The sequence below is a fragment of the Alligator sinensis genome, unplaced genomic scaffold, assembly GCF_000455745.1.
Source record: "Alligator sinensis unplaced genomic scaffold, ASM45574v1 scaffold60_1, whole genome shotgun sequence".
Classification (NCBI taxonomy): Eukaryota; Metazoa; Chordata; order Crocodylia; family Alligatoridae; genus Alligator; species Alligator sinensis.
In genome coordinates, this window is record NW_005841858.1 from 3422395 (window position 1) to 3435274 (window position 12880).

The window sequence follows — 12880 nt, forward strand, 5'->3', positions numbered from 1 at the left end:
CTGTGGCTAAATTTGTTTCACAACCTGCATATTCATATACAATACATAATGATCTGCTGTAAATTTTTCAGACACTGACATTTTAAATGACCAAAAATGGCAACCAAACAACTGACCCTACAACATGTCAACTTCTACCTTAGTCTAGGTCACCCTGGCTGAATGCTGCCTGTTAAGGACTTCCAAAGAGGAAGTCTCATTGCAAGCAGAAAGTTTAGAGAAACATTCTAACTAATGTAAGAATGTTGAAATCATCTGGGTTCAATCTAATGAGAAATGGGCTTCAGAAGTTTCTGAATATTTGAATAAGTCCACAAAGCTTCTTATCAAAATGTTTCCTAACATTATTTTCTAGTCTTTCCTAGGGCCCCAGCTGGCTCTTCCCTCCTATTCACTGGGATGCCCTAACCATAAAATGATTGGGGTTTCTTTTTCATTTTTGATGGAAAATACATTATAAAGTGGTGTATAAGTGGGCTAGACTTTCACAGGGATCTCAGCTGAGTACATCCACGTATTTGCTCACGCACTTCCCAAGCATTATCATTTCAGCCAAATTAATTCACATGTGCAAATCCCACTGTTTAACTGGATCTTGCATGTCTCATCCCATCTAATTTATCAACTTTTTGTTTGGTAACGATCTACAAAAACATGCAAGCAAGTTGTACCCTTACAAAGAGAAGCTGCTTTTTGAAAATTCAGCCTATGAAAGGAATATATGCAGAGCAGAGACTCAAGTAGTATGAGAAGACCATGCGGCACTTTAAAAAGTCACATTTTCAGGAAGTGCCGAGAACTTATTAATACAGCTCAAGTCAACACTACCCAGTCATCAATATTCATATAATTCAGACAAAACATTTCATACTGTAGCTGCTCATAAATCAGATAGAAAAGAAGGGGGAAAAGGGAAGTGGAAAAGAGAAAGGAAAAGATATAAAGGAAGAAATAGCTTGGGGATGAATTGATCACAAGAGGGGACTCCATTCATTCAGTCTAACATCTGCTCTGTCTGAAGTGGAACCACCTGTTAGTTTATTAAATTGTACAATTAATTTATGTGGAAGGAAGAGAGGACTATATCTCATCAAAATATTCCATTTTACCCTCATCCTCTAAAATAAGCCTTTAAAAGCCAACAATTTATGCCATGGATGTGGATTATTCTTTTATATTTGAAATGATGGAATCCTTCCAATAGCTCACTAAAATGTGCCTATTACCCAGTAGAGTACTGCAAGTCCATTTTATTTTTTATCACTAAAGACTTATTCTCTGAGTGCCACTCTTGCCACAATGAAGCAATAAAAATTGTTTGCATATACCCAATTGTATAAAGCCTGCTTCATTTGCCGAGAACCAGTTAGAGCAGTAATTCCTTAGTGTGTATTTCTATATTGGTTTGGTTTTAGAAAAAGTTTACATCTCTTAATATCTTCTCTAATAGAAAACTTCATGTGAGCACAATTTTTAATCATAACGGAACAATAATTTATATTGCAATGATAATAAATCAACTTCCACCCCCTACCTGCTTGGACATTCTCTCCTCCCATATACTATCTGTGCATTTTATACCTAGGATTGCCTTCTTTCTCACAACACAGAAATATTAGTTAGGGATATCAGTGGTAGGGGCAGAAGTATCTTCCATCCATGAAGCTAAATAACCCTGACATCATTCCATGCTGTAACTATTATGCTTGACCTGTATTAGCACCTAGAAGCCCGAGTCCTGGTGCCTAGACTTGTAAGAAAGAGGCAGTCCCCATTCCAAAGAATTTACAATCTAAATAGTCTTACAGTAAATATACCTTAGAGTTTCTAATCTCTATTGGGCAAAGTTGGAAGGCGAAGCTCTGTTTGGTCCAAGACTACAGTTCTAATTAAACTGCTATCCGTCAGAGTACTGGTTGTCTTGGTGAGAGAAAACTACTGGAACTTTTTTGTCATACAGCCTTTCAGGTGCTATGTAATGTAAAGCAACATATGCTCCTCCAAGAGAGTTCCAGTGCTAGTGTGACAGAAGTCTGCTTTATGGTGCTTATCTGTATCTTAAGAGTTTGTGCTGAATGTCCGAACCCTTTGTTATAGAAAGAGCACTGTTTCTAATTACTTTGCCTTAATTTAAGCTTATATTTTTTAGAACTTGCTATAAAACAGCTCTCATCTGCAAGCCCTTGACTAGAGAAGCCCTAGTGAATTGAGAGTGTTTTTTATGTGTGGCAGGCCAGCAATAAGTAATGGGCCTTAACTAAAAAGGGGAGCTATAGATTTTGTTCCCGTTGTTGTGGCTCATTATCTTCCTTAGGCCTGGATGAGTTGAACAGGCCCCAGTACCTTCAGTCTCATACAACATTTTTAACAGCATTATAGCCAGTTTTCCTGAAAGCATTTAAGGATTTCAGTAGAGAAGCCAACTTTCCCAGAGGAATGATCCAATTATGAGGACTGAATGCCCTTGTCAATCTCCCCCTCGGGGACAAGGAAAATCAAAATTGTGATTTTTTTTTAATGTCACAGTAAGTGTAAAGGGAGAAATCTAAAACACACAGCTTATCTCCCCAGGCAAATCCCCCACTCTTTTTGACAGATATTGTTAGCTAAAAACAACACCAACTTATTTCAGTCAGAATCCCCATAATATCTGCTATAAGTCTCACAGCCAGCAGGGGCCTAACCTTTGCTGGCTGTGGTGAATACTGACTCTTTAATGGTGACCACTGCAAGTTAAAACAAAAACAAAACTCCAAAAAGCTTCTGCTTTAGGTAAGGCCTTGAATAAAAATGTGGTTAAAGTCAGGGGTTTGCAGGCAAAGCATTCAGTAACAAAGGAAGTAAGAACTAGAACCATTTCCCTAAAACAGTAGTTTTAGAATAGCAAAAACAGCTACAAAAAGATACAACAGTGACAAGAGACCTAATGTAGGAAGATAACGCATGGCTGCATGTGCCATTCTAAGACAGAGTTTTTAATTTAGGCACTGAAAAAATACACCCAGAGTTTTGGAGGTCAGGTGGAAGTAGCTTTGAAAATGGGGCCCAAATTTTTATTGTTGTTCACTTGAATTCAGCTAGAACACAGAAAGAAACCCCTGCTAACATAACATAAGGACTTGTGCCATGCAGCCATGTTAGAGACAGCCTTTGCTCTGAGTTTACAAACTAATTCTCTGGTCCTAGAAATAAGTGTCTGCACCTGTAGAACACCACTCTTTACACACAGATCCTTGCAAGACGGGAACTAATGGACATAACACATAAATAATGAGTGTCATTTGCCCAAAATCACAGGATGTTTATGGCAGACCTAAGAATGTGGACCTAGACCTTGCATTGCCAAAACACTAACCACCTCTCCTCACTGCCAAAAATTCCAAGGAACACTCTTTATTGCAACTCTCAATGCATGGCCCATGTTAGAAACACAAGGGAAAACCTGATTTGGTTCTTTTTTTTATTAGCAAGTGCTACTTCATCTGCATTTTTGGTTGGGTAACTAAAAGTTGTGGTTTACAGAATTTTCCATGTTTGGGCATTTTATTTTATTCATAGTTTTTCTGCCTGCCCCAAATGTTCAATATTGCTTTCCCTTCCAACTACATATTTTAATGGCCTGTGTTCCACATAAATGAATGAGCAGGTTGAGGGGTTATGCTGCTTCTGTTGACCTTTCCATGCTGCTGTAACTTATATTCTGTTCTACATTGTACAGTAAACAATGAGTTGCTATTGTATGTTCTGATCAGTGGGGGTCTCTTTGTCCCTGCAGGAGGGCCTTCCTCTCACTTGTGTATTGCGTTGCGTACTGTGATGCTAAGATCAAGGAGTGGACACTAGTATTGGAGCATCCATGAGTCTATAACTCACCTTTAGAAGTTGTTGTTGCTATGGGTGCTATTGTTGCTTCCTTTACCCCGGTGTCTTTACATTCTGTTCCTTGCTTCTCCACACGGTGTGAACCATAATACAAACTCTTTGTGCTCCCGTATTTTCCATCTATCTCTCTTTCTTCACTTTTTTCTTTTCCAATCTATTATAACTTATCAGCTACAGAATTGCACAACCCTTCAAATGATTTTCCCAATATGATCATGGTATTTAGCTTTTTGGTTAAATTCATTCTGTACTAAAACCCTCATGAAAATCTGCATATTTGCCCAGCTCTGGTGTTATTAATTGGATGATTTGACAGATCTAACTCTCTTAAGATTCATCTTCCACTAATGAAGTTGTCAGAGGCAGCCACTGTACATTGAGAGGAATATTGGGTCTTAACTGGAAGCTTGATTCTGCAAAACATTGAAAATTCTGACCCAGTCCAGCAAGCAGTTAGGTTCATGCAATTAAACCAGTGAGTAGTCATTGGACAATGGGATTAGAATGCAACTAATCAGATTCCAAGATAATCTTGGTTAATTGGATGCTATCAAAATGATTTAAGATATTCTTCAAGATTCAGCTATGTAAAGGAGGGAGCCACACATTTCAAGAAGAATTGAACTGAGTGAAAAGGTAACTATAATTCTCGGAATCTGCTCTCGGACATGGAAACCATCATCTTTTGTTAGTTAAGGAAACATTTTATGGCAGAAGAAATAGCACAGAACTGTAGTTGCATACTTCAGCTCCACCACAAAATGAAATGGGTTTCCATGGAGTTGTTTTTCGATATTTATAGAGGATTTCCTGCTGTAGCCCCAATCCTATGAATCCTTACTGAAAGCATAAGATCTAATCCAAACCCCTTTGGAATCAAAGGAAAGTCCTGCATTGGTTTCATTGGGCTTACTTCTGGGGGGAAGCCTCACTAAATAGTGAGATGTTGTCACTCGCGTTGGTAAGGAATTCACACTTATTAGGTTTATGCACGTTTGTGTCCACTGGGGCCAAATTCTGTTCCACCTGTTGGCATCTAAATGGACATAGGGACCTAAGTATGATTTTATTCCACTCTGTTCAAGTCTTGAAAATCCTTAAAATGCATCTACTGTAGTAACATGTTAACATCATGCACTTAAGATTTGGAAAGAAAAAAGCAGTGAGTAAGAGCATCCACTTTTTGCATTAACTGTTTTTCAGGAACTCAAGCAGGATAGACTAGAGTTGCACTTAGGTGCTTAAGTCCACTGGAATACGGCCATAATTCTCCAACTTCCAGAAACATTTGTAATAGTTCCCTATTTTTACCTATGTGAGCGGGGCCCAGACATAAAAGGCCAGATTATGAAAAGCCTAATCCAGATAGTCCTGTCATTCAATTCATTCAATATAGAAATCACCAATGAAATCACTGGGACCGCTCATGTAAATAAGAACTACTTGCATAAGTAATGATCGGAACAAAAAATTTCCATATCTGCATATTCTGTGTGTGTCTGCTTACCAGAAGGAAGCAATATTGCCTGATGGTACACATTAATTATTTAATTTTATTAGCTAAAATTATATTTGTGTAATTTTAATGGAAAAGATATTATGTTTAAAAGAAATATTGCCTAGGTTTAATTTTTAAAAGACCAAGAATAAGCTCACTATCGAACTGGCATGCCAAACAGTCTGGTTCTTATTTATAAACAAATTTTAAAATTAAAATAATTATAATTAAATGGATGTCAAAAAATGTTTGAGCCTGAAATGCACTTCACAAACGCCCATCACATCCTATCAAATGACAAGCCACATCACAAAACATGAAATAAACTGAAGCCCTAGGCAAATTTTGCAAAAAGAAACACAATGTAATTTACAAACAAAATCTGACATGCAATTTGGAGTTTGGAGTTTAGTGGAGCTGCAATGGAACAGCTGTCACTTTATACCTAAGTAAAAGCTACTATTAGCACTTTAATAATACTTAGCACTTGTATACGTTGTACATGTATATAGGGTTTTTATTTTCACAGCACTGTTCAATCATTAATGAATATGAAACCTCCTTGTGACTTACAGAAGTCAGAAATCATTACTCCCATTTAACAAACAGGGAAATTGGGACATGCCGACTAGATTCTAAAACACAGTTTTCAGTGAGACTCAGGCTTCAACGTATAAAGTCACTGTTTCAAATGGGACTTAGGTGCTTTTCAAAATGTAACCATAAGTGACTTGCTTATAGATAAACAGCAAATCAATGACAAAGCAGAAATGGAAACTCAAGTGCCCCAGAGTCTCACATATATATATTCAACCCATTAGCCCATGCTGTCTCTCATTAGTATTTCTATCTTGTGCTCCCCATATATTTTTCATGCTTCACTATATATTGAAATGTTAGCTGGAAAAGAAGGTGGGGGAAATTTCTTGCAAATGTATCTGTTCCAAACTGCACATTACTGTTTACGCAGTGCCAAATGGAAACAAAATGCTCGGCAAAATGACTTCACTAACCATTTTCTACAGGTTGTTTCTATTAAGGAAAATATAAACAGATTGCCTTAATTTCTTCAGGGTGGATACAAAGTCGATCTTGTTTTTCATTTTAAAAAGCATCTTGTTCCTTACTATGATCAGACTGGAACAGATAGGACTATAGGTCTAACATCTTTCTCTTAACCTGGAGAAAATTACAGTCAAATATCCCTTTAAACCAAAGATCCTCACTGCAGCCAAAAATGATGTAGCAGGAAAAAGGGGGAGTGAAAGACATGTAAGATAACATCCTTGGGATACCTATAAGCTCCATTATACAATCCAAAAGAAATATAATAGGATTTGAGGCCAATTATTACTTCCTCCATCTCACCCATTTCATTTAACATATCATTAGTATTTTTAGACAAGTCCCTCTAGGCCCTTGCACTTTTGTAGGTGAGTAAGTCAGACAGCAGGAGCAAGTCGCACATATTCAAGGAAACTGATCCCCCTTTTAATGCTCTGTTCCAGTTACCTGCTATAATGCAATTATCATGTACTGCAGCAATTTTTCGGGAAAATGACTTGACGAGACTCTGTCATTTTGTAAACAAGACTAAATGTTGTAATTGGATCTTAATTACACAGTTCTCCGGGAGGTTATTTTTATTTCTTTGTTTGTTAATGCAATTATTTAGCTTCCCTATTTTAGCCTTGACCTTGCAGGAAGAGGGTATTTTCCAGTCAGCATAATGCTTTATCTTTGAAAGCTACAATCAATAAGGATAATTAATGATGCCTGCTGCAATGATAGCCTCAGCAATCATTATACCACATTAATCCCTGCAGTCAGACTGGGGTCAAGGCCATCTAAATCATTCACCTAGGGGTGGAGAAATTCAAATAATTTACCAATTTAAATCCAAGAAAACAAATTCTACTTTACTTTTCAAAGCCATTCAAACAGTTACATTTGAAAAAGGCAATGCATTTTTTCACCTCAGATTATTGCTGTGTCTTTGCTAGGACCCACTAATGTAAAAATGTGGAATCCATAAAATGCTCCTCATATGTAAATCTGAATCCTCTTCAACATTTCAAAACAATGTCTCAGCTGTAAAATACTATTGCACGAGATGGCAGGCCAGCTTGTCAGCACTTAGGTGCACTAGCATTGCAAAGTCTGTGAGGTGGCTGTAAAACTACATTAATTTTGGACTATGACAGGCTCCTTGTTTTGTGTATTTTCCAGGTATTTCTCTTGAATATAGTTTTAGATTTTTTTCCACTTCTGGACAGGTATTCTCTGGCTCAATGTACACATAAGCTACAAGATGATACACTCTGGGATTAGAGTGCTGGCTAGCTACTTATGTGAACATCAAAGGATGCTGCTGGGGGTCCATTAATCTCTCAAACTGTGGCCCTGCCTTGAAACTGGACAGTCAATTTCCTTCTTCAGCCACAGAGCAAGACAGGAGAGACTGTTAGACCAGATTTACACACATATTTGCTTGGTGCCTGACTTTGTAAAGGTCCAGCCCGGCCAAAATGTATGCGGGATTTGAACAGAGGTGTAAAGGTCCAGGAATGTTAATACCTGTATTCATATATGTTTGTATGTATTTCTTTGCAGTCATAAATAATAAAGGCATATACCCTAAAGCTCTAGGAGTGCTGCCATTATTTAAAAACACATACAAATCCAAATTGTTTGCTAGCTTTGCCCGCTAGCAAAATCAAGTTCTGATCAAAGCAGACAAATCATAATAGTGAATTAATTAATACCCCATACCACCTCAAATCCTATCAGTGTGTCCTCACCCTCCTCATGTGCCTCAGTAAACAGATGAACCTTGCAGCATGCCCTGAAGGTCAACAGACCATCTATTCCAGACTGGGCTGGGCCTGAGTAGAAAAGTCAATGGGCCCTCAGAGAATATGACCTGCCAGCAGCCCCTTGTCTCATATCAAGGGGAATCCAACTGAGGTGCTCACTGTACACAGAAGAGGAGATCTCTCAAGTAGGCTGGTCCTAGCCGTGTTGGGTCTTTGTACATTAAAACCAACATTTTAAATATCTGCCCTAGAAGTACAGATCACAGAGCACACACATTATAGTTTCCCAGTTATAAAAGGTAAAAGAAAGACAAAAGAACAAAGCTGTAAGGTATGAAAGAAGGAAAAGCAACAACTGCAGCAGTCTAGCCCCACTAAGGTCTCCAACACTCCCAGATTTGCCGGCTCTCTACCAAAATTGGCATCAATCTCCTGGTGACTATTGAAAGCAATCCGGGAGATTGATATCGTGAATGGGTTGAACAGTACAACTAATGACATTACATCATGTTGGGGAAAAAAATCTCCCAGAATAGCTTCAGTCCAAGTTGGCAACCCGAGGCCCCACCCAGGGGAATGTTGTCCCCTCCTATCTGCAGTAATGGCATTCTGTAGGGAGGCATATCAGGGATGGAACAAGGGCAGTAGCCAAACAAAACATATTCACTTCAGCCCAGAAGGAGAACATTTAGCTCCAGACAATAATGAATGCTGTTCCAGTTAGCATTCACTCCTGTTACACATTTGCATTGTCTCTTGAAAACACAGCCATGAGCTCCCTAAGCCTATGGCGTCACATATTCAGAAGAAGCCTTTCCTACTATTGGGAGAGGGAGGTCCCAAGCCATGAGTGCTGAGAGGCTAGTACACGATAGCGCTATATCTTAATTTGCTGTGAATGCCAAGGAACTTCAGAGTCTTCAAGATTTGGGCTAAGTACAGACAGTCAAAAAACCTGAAGCTGAATTGATTCAATCTTTGCAGGTTAGTCTAAGCTGTGTAGATTGAACCAATAAGCAAGTTAACAAACATTCATTTTTGATTGCAGAAATGCAGCTATATGCTGCAGCGGCTCAGGCCAGAAGGTGAGGAGTGCTAGAGCATGCCTCTCTGCTCAGCTGAAACAGACAGCTTGGGCCAAGGCTAGCTCACCCAGCTTGCAAGGGGGAGTTTGCAGGGGAGGTTCAAAGCATCCTGGGATGCTGGGAGACTGAGAGTTAATTTGAATCTGAAGGGTATCTGGGACAGATGTTCAATAAACCAATTTAACCTAAATCAGTTATGTCTGATACTACATCCATCCAGGTTTGTCCTAAACTGGTTTTGGCCATTTTGAAAGCAGTTTATGGTCACTGAGCTTCTGTTGTATTACAGATTTGAATTTGTTTCTGATCGCTTATACCGGTATATGTGTAATTTCTGTCCTTAGCGTTGGAGGCCATCCCCCAAGCCTCTTGAAAACATGATATACCCCTGGGTCCTCTACATCTATATCATCATAGGTACTATAAAATGTACACTCTTCTTCATGCATGTGGATTAGTGTACCCATCCTTTGAATAAAAAAAGGAGACAGTCAACAAAAGGTCTGATTTATAAGCAATAACAGATATAGTTAAAGTACACAGGGAATGCTAGCTCTTTATTCAGGCTAAGTGGAAGAAGCAATGAAGCAAGGTAGATGAAACAGAAGTCACCATCCAAGGGACTGGGACATAGGGAAGACTTGAGCAAGAACTATATCAGGACAAATAAGAAAGGCTTCTCAGGGGACTGACTGCAAATGCAAGCAGTGGGACATTGATTAGGATTAGTTGGGCTGAGTATAAGACGCAGAAAACAGGAGAAGTGGTCATGACTGTCCCTGAGGAGAGCAGAACCAGACAGTCTTGAGACATAAGACTGCCTGGAAAAGTAAGCTTGGTAATTGTGAGCAAGAATATTTTACATCATTTTTTGTAAACAAACAGGGCTGCACCAAAGAAATGCCTGATTCATATAATCAATTTCTCCTCCTAATGGAAACAACCTGGCAGAGCACTGATTATTGGCTAATTACATGGGTCAAAAAGAAACAATAATAACCTCTTTGCCCAGATGCTGCTGTTATAGCCACTCTATCATTTTTTGTAATAAATAAAATATGTTAACACAAACAAAAATAGCATTTGTTGTACTATCAGAGATATACAAAGTTTGTCTGTATTTATTATAATATTTAAATTATCGTAAAAACCTAGAGGGACAATATATTATGACTTTAATTGGTAAAATATTTTTCCACCCTTAGGTTAATGATTGAGATGGCCTTGACCCAGGTTTGACTGTTTGAAATAACATGGGGAGTGATAACTCCAGCTACCATTTCAGCAGAAATCTTTTAATTAGGGTCCAGTAAGGCATGAATGTAGTCTTACACATAATTATTAGTCCTACGTTGCAAGGGGGGAATAAACCATTCAAAGGGGGATTCTTACTCTCTTTGTGTCCCAAGGATGGGATGCACCCTTCACAAGTTTCGGAAAATGGGATTAACCAGTACATTACAGTAGAGAGGCTATAACTGACATCAGGGTCCTAATGAAGTTAAGCAGTGTCAGAGACAGCCTCTGTCCCAAGGAGCTTACAGTGACAACAGATTAGACAGACAATGCATGGAAGAGATAACAGGGCCAGAGCAATAAAGTGGCTTGCCAAGGTCATATGCCAGGGCAGTAGCAGAATGTGGACCTGGGAGAGAGCAGAGACAAAGTGTGTACTCAGTCTTAAAGTTTCTCTCCGTAAATCTTTCACTGATGCTGTCCTTAAAGACTGCAGTGTTGTTTTACCAGGTTGTTTTTTTTCTAAAACAGAACAAATACTTCAGGATATGTCCCACTTTTACCACTTAAGTTCATGTCTATTAAATCCTTATGCATGTGAGTAACTTTATACATGCAGGTAGTCCCAGTGAGTTCAACATAGCTACTTGCACCATTAACTAAGCAGTTCCAAGTTCAGGTCCTACATGTGTTGTATGTGAACTGTGGGCTAGACTCAGAAATTATGTAAATCATTGCAGCTTTATTAAAAACCAATGGAGGTACAAAAGTTTCCAGCAGCTGAGGGTATGGCCCTCTACCTCAGAGAAATGAAGGAAGGAGTCAGTAGGGAAAAACATAAAGTCACAGACAAAAATACAAATAGTTGAGGTCAAATATTTTATCTATATTACATTATATTATTAGTTTGTATTTCATGTGTTTAAAATGTATTGAGTTCAGGAATGTGTCATTGATTGTGCTGAAAGGGCTAGGAATGTATATGTGTTGGTGTTTAATTATATCAGGAAGCCAAAGGAAATGCTGAGGAATTCCTTTAGCATTATCCTTCATGACTTATGACAAACTTGTAAGTTAAATCTGTCTAAGGGCTGGTTTAGCTGAGGCATTTTTTTCAACATTCAGTATTGAAGGGATGCAGCTTTTTGACATCTCTGTGTTAAAAGAAAAGATATCCTTCAGTCTGTTCTGTCCTAAAGATAATTTTTGGGATGCAGCCAGTCCTACGCTCACTTCCCGATGCCTTCCAACATGCTGAATTGGCATTAGCGAGGCATCGGGAAGTGATCAGAGGACTGGCACTGTTCCAAAATAGATATTCAGGACAGCACAGAGCAGGGTTACATTTTCCCCTTGTGCAGAGAGATGGCTCTTTTTAAAGCAAACAATGGCTCTTGCCTTAAATGGTATTTCTATTTCTTTTCCCAGCCCTTTGGAGAGAGCTACTGAGGACCCCACTCCTGACTCCTTTTCAGTCAAACCCTGGTTGATTCAAATTTGGGTCTTGCCTAAATTAAGAAAAGCAGGATGAGGCCCCAAAGGCCAAATAAGTTTTGGCAACATTACCTTGCCATTTAGTGTCATGTGGGGATCATAATTCAGGCTTCCCAGGTAGGCTTCATAGTGAATGCCACAGAGATGGCACATGCAGCCCATGGAGTCTGGGAGGGAATGTTTTAAGTCATGACCTGCTGCCCACTCACACTCAACACTGATAGGTTAAAGTGAGTGCCATCCTTTTTTGGTCAGCAATCAGATTGGCCTCAATATAAAGCTTTGGGGTGGGGAGGGGAAGGGTTAATGGTAGAATTGGTAAAGCTGGTAGAGTTTCTACAGGAATACACCCTGCAACCCCTGCCCAACTTAACCCTTCTCCACTGAATCTTATGTAGAGCCTCATAAAAGTAAATGTTCCTTTTCCTATATAAACTCACACAAGTACTGTCAATCAGCTAGGGAGCCTTCAGAGACTATGAACAGTGTAAAATGGAATATGACAAAACATAACAAAATCCAGGAGACTAAAAGGCAGGTTACATTCCAACACATAGGCGTGACGCCATTCTTGTGCCACTGTGCTGGAACAGAAGGCCAAAGGAGGGGTATTGAAAAGGCAAAATGGCTCTCAGAACTTGAAAGTGGCCATCAAGACTAGAATATCTTGCTTCATCCATGGAAGGGACAATGGTTTATTAGTAAAGCCCACGCTTGAGTGAAGAGACTTGAGTTGTTTTCAGGGCCTTGGCATATACACACTTTTCCTGTATGATAGAAATTGTTGGCTTTGATTCCTGTAGGATTTCATAGATTTCATAGACATTAGGGCTGGAAGGGACCTCGGAAGATCATCGAGTCCAGCCCCC